This window comes from Magallana gigas, chromosome 10 (assembly GCF_963853765.1).
Source record: "Magallana gigas chromosome 10, xbMagGiga1.1, whole genome shotgun sequence".
Taxonomy (NCBI): Eukaryota; Metazoa; Mollusca; class Bivalvia; order Ostreida; family Ostreidae; genus Magallana; species Magallana gigas.
In genome coordinates, this window is record NC_088862.1 from 36,529,775 (window position 1) to 36,543,754 (window position 13,980).

At 32.6% G+C, this 13,980-nt stretch overlaps 1 protein-coding gene and 1 long non-coding RNA gene across 2 annotated transcripts in view; one reads left to right on the top strand and one right to left on the bottom strand.

Moving 5' to 3' along the window:
- LOC109617272 (hypothetical protein) overlaps positions 1–13,980 on the bottom strand; it is a 167,733-nt gene that overhangs the window by 90,157 nt on the left and 63,596 nt on the right. The window lies entirely within an intron of this gene.
- Positions 3,876–5,541, top strand: LOC136272441 (uncharacterized). Its single transcript, XR_010710444.1, has 3 exons — positions 3,876–4,237; positions 4,871–4,926; positions 5,101–5,541. It is a non-coding gene; the product is annotated as an uncharacterized lncRNA (long non-coding RNA).

Genomic DNA, 13,980 nt, shown 5'->3' on the forward strand with positions numbered 1-13,980 from the left:
TCTTTAGGGAGGGCATGAAGGATCGTTATTGATAATTATTGACAATTTTTAAAAAAAAAAATGAGGGAAGAGGTGAGTTTAGCGACATTGTTAATGACATTTTGACAAGTTAGGTTGAGTGGAAAGAAGTTTACTTATTCTATAATTTGTAGAAAAAAAAGTTTAAAAAACATATATGTAAGGTTTGTTTTTCAAAAGAAATGGATTTAAAAATAAAGTAATGATATTTCGTCATCATTTATATTTTATTCGCATACACCCCTGAATTGTCATTTTTTAAATCAGTCTATCAAAGAAATTGAAGACCGCTGTGGGTTATTTATTTAGTTGATAAAGAAATTCTTTAAGTGTTTTGCTCAAGCTGATGCAGTTGTAGGTTCAAATATTTTCTTAAATCATTCAGTAGTTTCACTGGAATAATATTCATTCCACATATTCAACAAATATAACTAATTTTTGCATACAAGATACTGTAGTGCATTTTAATGTTGATTTTTCACAACAAACTTAAGTAAGGTGCTAATTTAATGCGTACACTGACAATTTGCAAATTCAAGCTTGTACTTTAAAATTAATTTTTCCGCGTAACTTAATATAACAATGAAATTTACCTCCCAATTCACATGCACTGGTTTACACGCTTGTATTTTTGAAATCTTTGTTCAACCATCGCTCATATTTCAGACCAAGGTATTGCTTTTTAAAGCAGGTGTAACCAACTTATGGTTTGTCATAAAAATACGTTTTACTGACAATGTTTAATGTGTAAAAATGCATATATGTATTTCCCCTTGCATCTCTCTCTCTCTCTCTCTCTCTCTCTCTCTCTCTCTCTCTCTCTCTCTCTCTCTCTCTCTCTCTCTCTCTTATGTTAAGGTCATGTACTGCATTATATTGTAAGGAATGTATAATGGATTTCTTCAGTAACTAAACAATGAGCTTGTGTCTTTGCCTTTCGATTCAGGTTTTATTTGTTGGTTTTCCGAGGGTATTAGAACGTATTGCTTGTAATCATTCTGACAGTAGACACTTTTAACATGCACCAGTAAACACGCTTGTACTGTTGAAATATGTAAATTGTTTCTCCTGTCTAACCAAGGTAGCTGTTTCCCTATCGGGTATAACCTAATGTTGGTTTCTGTACAATAAAAAAATGCTTTGTATCTGATCGTACACTGCAGGTAGGCCGATGGTGTAAAAATAATACACCTATCATTCTCTCTTTCCGTCTCTCTTTCTCTCTCTTTCCGTCAAAGGTAAAGAGACAAACACTATTTTCAAAATAAGAAACAAAATTTTAACTTCCTAAAGTCAATATTATCCGTCAAAAAATTGTCTTTAGTTTTAATTTTCGGTAACAACTGAGGAGAGTACTATCATGAGTCATTGTATCTCCATATCGTGGGTTTTGCCCGGGTATTACTTTTCAGCTTACATCACACCGGTTTCGTCTGAATAAGTTACATCGCAATGCGTTATAGAGCGGAGCGCGATCACTGTCACATAATTTAACTATCAGGTATAGACTATGTAAAGATAAAGCAACAAATGCAATGCTAATGTAACTTACCAGGGGAAATATGAAGATTCACATTTTATATTAAGGAGTAAAACATTAACTGATTACATAATGTGGACTGTCCATTTCATAGATATTCTTTTAAACCTTTTGTAAAATGTATCATGAATGTAGTAAAGGATAGCATAATTCCAAATAATATGTAACATGCAGTAATTTTGATGTTTCATGAAATATTAAGCAGTTGAAATAAGCATTAAAATTGTAAACTCGTCAAAATCATCAACTTCTTCAAATATTTTAAATCAAACAGCATACAAATCGCAAAATAAACTTTTACAGATTAACATAAGCAGATAAATTGTAATTAACTGTGTGGTAAGTACCAACTATAAAAAAATACCTTGTTAATTCATCAGCATTATTTCTTAATCATACCATCGATATCCCCACATCAAATTGTGCTTTTTCAATGACATGTCATTTTTCTCAATAATTGTACTTTTTTCTCTGTCACAAGCTTCAATTCAATAAAATGTTTTCCTGTTTTAAATGGCCGCATCATGTCATTGGATTATTACCTATTTCACCTAACAGATGGTTACATGTTAGAGGGACGGCGCCGAATACACATATAGGTAGTTATGGTGATGAAATGTACACTCAGCTTATAACTCTATACACTATGCTTTCTGTGATAAATGTCCATATATTCTATGGTGATTGTCAGATGTACACTCAGCTTATAACTGTATATATTATGCTCTCTGTGATAAATGTTCATATAGTCTATTGTGATTGTTAGATGTACACTCAGCTTATAACTGTATACACTATGCTCTCTGTGTTAAATGTTCATATATTTTATGGTGATTGTCAGATGTACACTCACCTTATAACTGTATACACTATGCCCTCTGTGTTAAATGTTCATATATTCAATAGTGATTGTCAAATGTACACTCAGCTTATAACTCTATACACTATGCTCTCTGTGATACATTTTCATTCATTCTAGCATATACGTAACACCTGTAACAAAACATATGAAATATAAATGTACAATTTCCATCTTGTTGTTTAAGGTATGTTTTTTAACGTAAATACAATGTAAGGTTGACGTATCATCAATAAATTTCAAATCATGTTACAGTTATTAATTTATATCACTGTGTCTCAAGATAAATTAATACAACAGGGACGTTAACAAATTAGGTGGACTTTGTGAATAAGAAAATAACTTGCTCAAAAATACAATTCAAAGTTACACAAATCTTAAAGCGACATTTACGTGTAGAATTAACTAATTTGGTCCTTAAGGTATTTTTCACATTTACGTTTATTTTTAACAATGACTTTGTCGAATCTTTAAAACATGTTTTATGACCACCGCACAATAAGCAGGGATTTAGATAAATTCATTTTTCAGTCATATTCGAAATTAATGCACCGTTACTGTAAATGTGTCATCATATTCTTGTTAATACCCCCATGATACACCCATGTAAACACTTAATGTCAGAGTAACATTTGAAATTTTTTAAAAAGCCACCAATATTGAACTTTGATTATATATAATCAAAAATATCATTGTATTATTGTTCGCTTTTTTTTTTAATTTGTTGCCTTTTCCATGATATCAAAATGCATAAATTGAAATCACTTGGCATGAGACGCAACACAGGGCGAAAAACCATCTTTAAGCAAGTCCTTAAAGGTGGCTTAAAGGTGACTTAAAGGAGCTTAAAGGCTATACAACCTTTAAGCCGCCTTTAAGTCACCTTTAAGCAAGTGCTTATAGGTCCTTAATGTCCAAACTTCTTTAAGCTACCTTTAAGCCACCTTTAAGCCACCTTTAAGCATCTTTAAATGGCATTTACGCTCTCTTTACACTGCCTTTACACTGTCTTTAAGTGGCCTTTAAGTCAATATTGATCAAGCTGAACAATAAAAACATATATTAAATGCAAAAGCTCTTTTATAGAGATGGGAGGGGGTCATCCGAGTGATAATATAATTTCCAAGGAATGGGGGGGGGGGGTGTTCCAGGCGGTTTTAATCGTCGCTCCATTAAACACAGATCGCTATCATCAGCACCGCTCTGATGGACACAGATTGCCGTTATAAAATTCTTTATAATTTTTGGGGGGTTTCAAAATTATTGTAGGTATGAGCACAGTCTCTGTATCTTAATATGTGCATAAAACTAATTAAAGTATGTTTGTTTCCTATTATGAATTAATCGGTGAAAAAATCTCTCAATCTCTCTCTCTCTCTCTCTCTCTCTCTCTCTCTCTCTCTCTCTCTCTCTCTCTCTCTCTCTCTCTCTCTCTCTCCTCAGCTATGTTAAGGAAGGTCTAAGAATTCTACCACGTGTGATTTAGAAAAATTTGCATAAGCCCCGCCCCTTATTCATGAGATTTTACGAGATATTGGTATTTCGGTAAATAACAAACATCTACCAAAATGAATATGATTAATTATTGGGTTTGAATGGTTCAAGAAAGGTGTACTGAAATAAAATCATAAACTATTCTTTATATCTCGCGAAATCATGAAATTCCTAAGTCGTCTGATGACGTGTCGAGGCTGACTACGTCACACCGGCGCTTGCAGCTGTGATCAGAATAAACATGTGGACTTCAGTGATATATCTCGGAATTTAACTCGTTTTCAACCAGCGTGGACAGAAATCGGCATAGGATTCAACTGAACATGGTAGGATTTATCTGTACTTCCCCTAGATATTGTTTTATATTATTTAATATTGTTGGATGGAACGGAAACGAAGTGAAATTCCTCGGCTTCGATTTTGTTTACTTGTTTACATTTGTTTTTCATGTAATATTGTGTTCAAACATTAGTTTGGTGACTCAGTCAGGCAAAGTAATTGTTCTGCGTTTCGCTAGTTTTGATCATAGAGAGCGTTGAGGCTCATTGTAGCTTTTTACTGGTCTCATATCGCGATAATATTAGATCGCATTTCCTCCATGTTCAAAGTACACATTAAAAAGGCCATGGCCAAACACTGTATGTGCTAGCACTACAAAGATTACTGTGAGGATCTGGAATGATTATAGACAAGATTGTAATGTTGTTTAAGTAAATCGAAATGTGTTAATTTATTCAGCCTTCTTTTATGAAGATCTAATTAATTTTATTTAAGACAAAATTAAAGTGTGTTCAAACTGAATTTCCACACATTTTAAACAATAAACATTTGATTATGCCTGTTGTAATATCACTGAAATTGAAACCGCCATTAATATGCCCAATAATAGAGTAATGTTTCATTTTCATGTTATCTTTAACACAATAGCTTGCTAATTATGACACATTATTCATTTTCAGGGTTACTTAGGCAGTAGATGGTCCACTGAAAACACTTGTTGGGATGTTGATAAAAAGTAGGTACTACAAATGTATATAAATATTTCTTTTACTCACTAACTTCAACTTCATGCATAGTTTGTTGTTTTTTAATATCATATTGATAATAATACTAATGTAACCATTTATAATAATTTGCATTGATATCTTTTGAAATGAAATTTGAAATTGATATATATTCATCATTTCAGGAATTGGTTTTCTTATCAACTGGACTACCTCCTATAATATCAAAAAGACAGAAGAGAAGAACATGTAGTGTGCAAGAAGAATTGTCAACTTCCATAAATTACACATTATGACTGAAAAATACTAAAAATCAGAAAACACTAGTCTTGTTGAAAAAGCAATCTCTATAGTATTTGTTAAGTTGATTATCAAAAAAAATTCTTGATAATATTGATATATTGTTTCTTCTTGCTTTCTTTAATTAGTACTAAAATATCAATTATGATTACAAGTAAACCTGATTATACATTAAAAGAATTTATTCACCAGCATAGTAACATAAATTAGTATGAAACATAAATGTGTAAATTACAAACTCAACACTTACACCCCCCCCCCCCAATAAAGGCAACTGATGAAATCATTTTTTTCCAATTTCAACAATTTTATAATGATGATTGGTGTGAACAGAAACAACATTTTTAACATTATTTTAGTGAAATTCACAGCGTTAAATTATTTTAAGAATGAAAATTAAAATCATGATCTTAGTCAGTGTTGCGTTTGAATTTCACGCAAATGACGCTGAAAGTGAAGTAAGTCAGATAAAATGCAGTAGTGCAAGGGCATACACTTGATCAAATATATTGAAAATTTCCATGTCTTACCATTGTATCCCCATTATATCAAAAAGTGCTGGGAGCTGTATGAAGTCGCTACGCATTTCATATAAATAAGCGTTAATTGCGGGAAATCCCAGTAAATAGCTGTTCATACACTGTTTACATTGAATTTAATAATTGTTCTAACTTGAATATTTTAAGCTCCCAGCACTTTTCGAAATTTTGAAGGTTCATTTTACAAGTTAGAAACAGAAATAACTATATTTGTTTATGTTATGCCCTTGCACTTTGCATTTTTTCGTATTATTCCTGGTTCATCTATTTTTAGCAGTATCACGTGACAGGGTATTCCCAAGAGACTCAAAAATTGCTCATCCGATAACAAATTATTTAATTTGTATAATCGATAAAATATCACATTGTTTAACAAATGTATGGAGTAGAATACCAAGATTGTTCAAAGGCTAACATTTTATGTGATAAACATCGCTATTTTTGTATGGACGCCCTTAACATAGCTGAGTCTCTCTCTCAGTTCATCCGGTTATTAAACAAAATAAAGATAATGAACCAAAAATGCATGATTTAATTTGTTAATCGGTTTAAGGTTTGTATTTTTTTTTCAATTTTCATTATTTCTAACTCTAGATCTGCTAGATACATGTTAAAGATGAAAAGACTCTCAACTGCCTTTGTTATATCGGGCAGAATATTACTGCTTTGTTTGTCTAGACATAGTTTTGTTCGTTTGTGTATATCTAATTAGAGTCTATTGTTTGTCCAACTTAAGAAAACCCCTGAAACTAACACAGAATATACAAGATATACAGTGCTGCTATCGTGAAAGTTGACAAAACTATCCTATCCTATCCTATATCCTGTATCCTGCATCCTATCCTGCAAATAAGCTCTATCCTATCCTATCCTATCCCATACCTTCAAAATATAGGAATGCAAGTTGAATGAAACAAAATTTAAGAATTAAATGATTTTATCAATTAATGTAATACTTGAAATGAATAATTAAATCTTGAAACCGAATATTCCCCGAGCGGGATAACTTACTTACGTGTGCTACGGTAGAATTAAATCGTACGCGGGATGGATACAATAACGTAAACAAACAGGTAAGCGATTCGATTTTTGAATTTATTATATTTATGCATAAAAAAACAGATAAATAACTTCGATGCACTTATTGAGGAACTGTTTAGTCACATATTTTTATCAAATTATTTTCTTATCACATATAACTGAGCGTAATTATCATTATTCGAGCGTTTCGTTCGGCGATAAATGTAAACACGATCTGGAAATAAATAATTCTTTTAGGAAGTTTATATCGTTTATAGTTAAACCACTCGGAGTTTCTTTAAAAGTATAAATTCTTAAGCATTTATAGCTAGCTAACATTTATTAATTCGATATGTTCAGGTTAATATCGGACAGAAATATGCGTCCTTGTTATTGGGCATCGAAGAAATTATATGAAACGTGAAGCAATGTCTGTTTCTTGTATACATGTTTATCTTTTAAAATGCCCATTGGTCGTTTATAAATTCAAGCTTTTATTACTTTTTATTACTTTGCAGTCTTTAAATGAAGTAAATACAAAAATCTATTTCTGACGTTGTCAAATGTTGCATCGAATTCTCGCAGTAACTCCGTACTTGCGTACGAATTGACAAAGATGTAGCGCCGACATTTTAGCGCGGATCGATGTTATGCACCGCGTTCTTGATATAATAATGATTCCTAAATGGTTTAACTTGTAAAACGTATTAAATTGACATTGAAAATACATTGTTAAGCCAATTTTCGTTTCGCAAAATAACTCTGAAATTTATACTCGAATCTGATTGGCTACAGGATGCAGGATAGGATAGGATAGGATAGGATAGAACTTAACTTTTATATTTCTATCATGTATCGTGCATCCTGCATCCTATCCTATCCTATCCTTGTCAACTTTCAGGATAGCAGCACTGTACACAGCAGTTGTGTCGTGTGCCCAGGTGCATGTTTGTGTATATCTAATTAAAGTCTATTGTTTGTCCAACTTAAGAAAACCCCTGGAACTAACACAGAATATACAAGATATACACAACAGGTGTGTCGTGTGCCCAGGTGCACGTCAGGGTTTCTAAAGGAGTTGAATCTTAGTATGTACGAGTATACGATAAGTCGAGTGAATAAAAGTTAATTTACATTTGTAATTCATTTTCAAAGTATTATTTCCTAGCTCTGGGTTTCAAAGATGTTACGTCTACAAATTAACGATACATGCATGTAAGAGTAAAATCTTGAGGCTAATTAATTAATGTACCGGTGATCATAAATAGGGGTTGATTATTTAAATATATGTATAAGGGTAAATATGTCAAATATACTCGGCCTGGCACATCATACAATTGTATGTGCAAGTCATTTGCAATTGCCACATGCAGTAAATACGTCACCGGTAATTGGTAATTTTGTTTGTTATAGAATTGATAGTTTAAAAATCATGTACATGTACATACAATTACATGTAAATATTTAAACATATTGGAACGGCGCCGCGATCATGAAAACCGGGAAATTGCGGGAAATTGAACAAATACCCTAATAGTATCAATGCATTTAATAAAAGAAATGATTTCATTTTCTTTCTTACATTTTTATAGCTATAAATTAGATGAACGTATATCTACTCGGTTTAAATTTGTTAACTAAGAAAGCCTACTATAGTGAACCTAACGGTTTCCATTTAGGTATAATATATTTTTGTTCACTGAAGACCAAGTTCCGTATTTCATTCTAAATACATGCATGCATGTAATTTATAAATTAGATATAATTGATTGTTACAAACTGAATGGTTTGTCAAAATCTTTTCAAGTGAACACATTCAATACAGTGATTCAATATCCACTCATATATAGGATACAGAAACGCTCATATATATGATAGTTGCCGTGGCGCAGAGGATGTGTGGTGATGCTAGTACATTAAGGGTCCCGGGTTCAATTCTCGCTGTGGCCGGGTTATTTTGTGTGTTTTTTTTTCATTTTTCTTTCTAGAACAAAAACCGTTTTAATACCTTTTCTTTCATAAAGTTAATACATTTTGTTGGAAATTAAGCACAATATTGAATTAAATTTTTTTAATGGCTTAAAGGTGGCTTAAAGGTAGCTTAAAGGTGGCTTAAAGGTGGCTTAAAGAAGTTTGGACATTAAGGACCTATATGTTGTCCTTAAAGGTGGCTTAAAGGTGGCTTAAATATAGTCTTTAAGCTGCCTTTAAGCCATCTTTACGCTTTCTTTAAGCCACCTTTAAGCAATACTTATAGCTTAAAGGTAGCTTAAAGGTGGCTTAAAGATCGTCTTTAAGCTACCTTTAAACACCTTTAAGCTATCTTTAAGGAGGACTTAAAGATGGTCATTCATCCTGTGCAATTCACATTGACTGGTTGATACGCTGGTATTGCTGTAATATGTAAACCTGGCTCTCTTGTGTAACCAAGGTGGCTGTTTCCGTTAAATAGCAGATTATGTTGGGTTTTTTTTTGTTTGGTTGTTCTTTTTTTTTTTATTTTTTTTTTTTTTTGTTTTTTTGTAAATTGAAAATGCTTAGTATCTGAACTTGGACGGCAAGTAGACCGATAAAGTTAAAGAAAATGCACTTCCCCTTCTCCGTCTCCTTTTCTCTCATCGTTTATTGTTCTTATATCGTCTCTTTTATTCTCTCTACCCCTGTCTCGTTCCGTCTCTGTCTCTGTCTGTCTGTCTGTCTGTCTCTCTCTCTGTCTCTGTCTGTCTCTGTTTGACTCTCTCTCTTTCTCTCTCTCTCTCTGTCTGTCTCTCTGTCTCTGTCTCTGTCTCTCTCTTTCTCTCTTTGCAAATTAAATATATGTACTTTAAAATATATGTTTAAACATGTTGTAGTTTGTTTGTTTGTTTGTTTGTTTGTTTTGTACTGCTGTACCTGTTGTTTTTGTGTTAATAAGTAAACAGATAGGTACACTACATTTTGTTAAAAAATTGTAAAATGCAAACTTTATTCATTTGTTTTTAAAATGTGTCAGGAGGTTATTGTCCTCGGCAATAACAAATGAATGGGGTACCATGTGTCCTTGTACATAAATCTCGATATTTTGGGTTTTCCCAAGGTATTACTTTACAGCTTTCAACACGTTTTCGTCATAATATGTTACATTGCAATGCGTTATAGAGCGGAGCGCGATCACTGTCAAATAATTTAACTATCAGGAGTAGGCTATTTGAAGATAAAGCGACAATTACAATGCTAATGTAACTTACCAGTGGAAACATGAAGAGTCACATTTTATGAAGGAGTTAAACATAAATTGATCAAATAATGTTGACTGTCCACTCCATTGATATTCTTTGAAAAATTGTGAAAATCGCCGCTATTTACCTTTTATAAGAATATTTCATCAATGTACTAAAGGAAAGGAAAATTCCAAACAATATGTAATATACTAGTTTTACCGATGTTTTATCAAATACAAAATCGTTTAAATTAACATTAGAAAACTAATAAATAAGAAAAAATGCAAAAAAAAAAAAAAAAAACCCGACCCCCCCCCCAAAAAAAATAGTTAGCAACCAGTCCTTTTGATCAAACTTCTCTTTTTCATTAGATTCTGTTTATATATCAATTCGTACAATGTATAAGTCACAAAATACACTAATACAGATTGATATATGCAGACAAATTGTAATTAACTGTGAGGTAAGTGAAAAGGGAGTTTCCTACTAATTTAAACTAGAAACAAGAGGCCCATGGGCCACATCGCTCATCTGAGGAAGAGTTTGAACAATTTGCATGATAAAATCAGCTTAATGGAGTCATAATACAAACTATCTGGACAATGAACAATAATACATGTAGATCCTGCATAAATAAAATTTACCCCCCCCCCCCCCTGGATATTCTTATGTTTATAAGCATTAGTCTAATTTCTATCCAACATGTTGATTTTATAGTCATATCATATGACGACATGTTGAGCATTGCAGTTCTCAAAAACACCCTTAACAATTGTTTGCATATGAATTATAAAAATGCATCAAACTCTGAACCTTCTTGAGAGGCCGAAGAATTGTCCAGGGGCCAAAGTCTTAACAATTATAAAGAATCATCTGGCTGATTAGATTCTGAGTAGAATATTTTTAAAGATTTATTCTATATGTTCCTATGTAAAACTTTGACCCCCCATCCATTGTGACCCCAACCTACTCCCGGGGGTGTCATTAATTTCACAATTTTGAATATGTTCTTATGTTAAACTTTACCCCCTCCCCCCATGTGGCCCCACCAACCTCTGGGGATCATGATTTTCACAACTTTGAATCTACACTACCAGAAGATTCTTCCACACAAGTGTCAGCTTTCCTGACTGATTAGTTTCGGAGAAGAAGATTTTTAAAGATTTACTCTCTGTATTCTTATGTAAAACCTCGACCCCCCTTGTAGCCCCACCCTACCCCCTAGGATCATGATTTTCACAACTTAGAATCTACACTACCTAAGAATACTTCCACACAAGTTTCAGCTTTCCTGTCTGATTAGTTTCTAACGAAAAGATTTTCTCTATTTGTTCCTATGTTAAACTTTGACCCCCCCCCCCCCCCCCCATTGTGGCCCCACCCTACCCCTGGGGATCATGATTTTCACAACTTTGAATTTGTAACTTTAGTGAAAGCAACTTTAAATGCTATAGATTTAAAATTCGTTAAAATCAAAGTTTTGAGGAGTAGAGTGTACATGTAGCCACATTAGGGATCCAATTTTAGAAAGAAATACCCAGGTACATTTTCATTAATATTCACAAAAAACTGAAATGTTATAATATATGGTTTTACGTATATCCGATTCTAAGGCCGCACAAGTGGTTTAGAGTTTGATGTAGGCTTATATCTCATATATACAATCAATTGTTTAGGATTTTTATTTATACAAAATTTATATGTATTATATTACTTTGTCCAGATATTTTGTATTTTGACTCCATTAAGCTGATTTTATCATGCTTATTGTTGCTCAGGTGAGCAATGTGGCCTATGGACATCTTGTTTGTTAATTTAGCAAAGAAATAACTCATACACTGTACGTGAGTTTCAATTTTGATTTCAAAAATAATTACATTAATGTGAGATTAAATCTTCAGTCTAAATTAGCACACAATGACCAAAAACATTCCAAAGGTTACAGACAGAAACGGAGAATAAATACAAATTTTAAAATTCCATTCAGAAACAATCAAGAGAGAACAAAGAATTGTCTGATTTAAACAATAAATTAACACAAGTTTGATATACTTTGTTTATTCAAGTTGAGTTATCTTGTTTGTTTTATTATGATCATTTTTATTTTCTAGAATTTTCAAGTTCTTCAGTACATGATCTCTTATTTTTTCAACTCGCACCTTGACATTGGTGAATATTGTTTTGGTATTTAAAAGTCTTAAGAAAGAATACAGGAAGCAAATATTTCTTCACCTATGACGGCAAGGACATGGTCTTGTTACATGAAGATTAATGTCCACTGTTTGGCAATCAAAACAAACAATTGACTATTCATGTATTACTGAATACATGTAATTCACTTTAAAAAGAATTTGACGTTAAAATGTTGAAACACTACGACGAAAAGACATTCTGACAATTTAAGTGCATCGTTGAAGCTTATGCTGTCTCTGTTTTTCTAATATTAAAGCATACATAATGCCCAACAATAAAGCATAGTTATCAAAATACGACAAAGAATTTGTTACCTTTTTTGTCGCCATTTTTGAACAAGGAGACTACTTCATGAATGAAGGGATATTATGTATATTTCAAAAAATATTTACGGGTAATGATTTTAAAAAATCTTTCAGACTATGTTAAAGATAACAGCCAGCCCAGAAACGCAAGTTGATAATATTAAACTGCGAATAAGACTGGATACAAGCTTGAATACCATGGATAAACGTGTATCAATATCAAGATAACCAATCTCTCTTTTTGTTTGTTATTATATGTTTGCTAAAGAATATATATGTTTTACCTACCACATAAATCTTTTTGTATGCCATCTAGTTGTACAAAAACACTCAGTTTGTTCATGATTCTAGTCACTGCTTCTCAGTGATCGACATGATGTGCCGGAATTTTTGAAGGAACGTGACAGAAACATCGCGTTTATTTTAAACCCGGAAACTGCTAAATTATCCTTATTTTCGATGATCCACGAGTAGATGAAGTTTTTTTATTTGTATGCATTACGTTTAAGAACAATCTTTATTTCTTCTGCTTTGTATTTTTTAAAGTGGTGGGGTGTTGTTATTTAAATGGGTTAGGTAATGCTATACTAAATAATATCTCGCGAAATGCGCAGGAAAAAGCACTTTGCACATTTACAAATGGGCTTTTCATGTTAAACTACCTTTTTTCATAATGCTTTTTCTATACGGTGTCTTTGATTTTAATCTTAACAATTTTTTTTAAAACTGAAATTAAAAAAAGAGCTGATCTGGATTTACAGAAGGGCAGGCAGGGTAAAACTGAAATTTATTTGTATAATTTTTTTATGAGTTTAAGACTATATTTGCTAAGCTGACTGAAATTTTTCTATACCTTTTTGCCTTTTGACTATCTCTCCCACAAGCAGTTTATTATTACAGCTGAAAGCGATTTAATTTTTGTACGGATTAAATGTTAACTTTTAACTGCATATACGTCGCAGCAATGTTAAGGCGTCCCGATGCTAAAATATGATTTTTTAATACTGGTAACATAATAATGGTTTTTTTAAATGTGAATGCATTATGTGCGTCTAGCATTAACGGCAGCATCTAAGTAAAGGAAACATGCGGTTTTATAGTGGTTTGATATAATTCACTTTAAACGTTAAGATACATTCCCTGTGACAAGTGACTTTCTACACACCGCTGTATAATCCATCGGAAAGTTTTACACCAGAGGTGGTGTAGTGCGTCATATTTTATAAATTGTGTTATTTAAAATAAAAAATTATTATTTTAACACTACCAAATAAGATTAGTACAGTTAATTCTCGACTCATTAGCTCACTGAGACGAAGTCGCGGAGAGCTTCTGCTATACCCCCGGCTTCGGCGATGGCGTAGGCGTTGGCGTCCAGACCTGGGGTTTTTAATGTAAATTTCAGATAAAAGTCTGTTTGTTTTGAAAAAGGCGAATCAAGCCCCTCTCCACCCTCTTCCTTTCCAAATACTGCCGAACAAGTTTCAGCTTTCCTAGCTGATTACTTT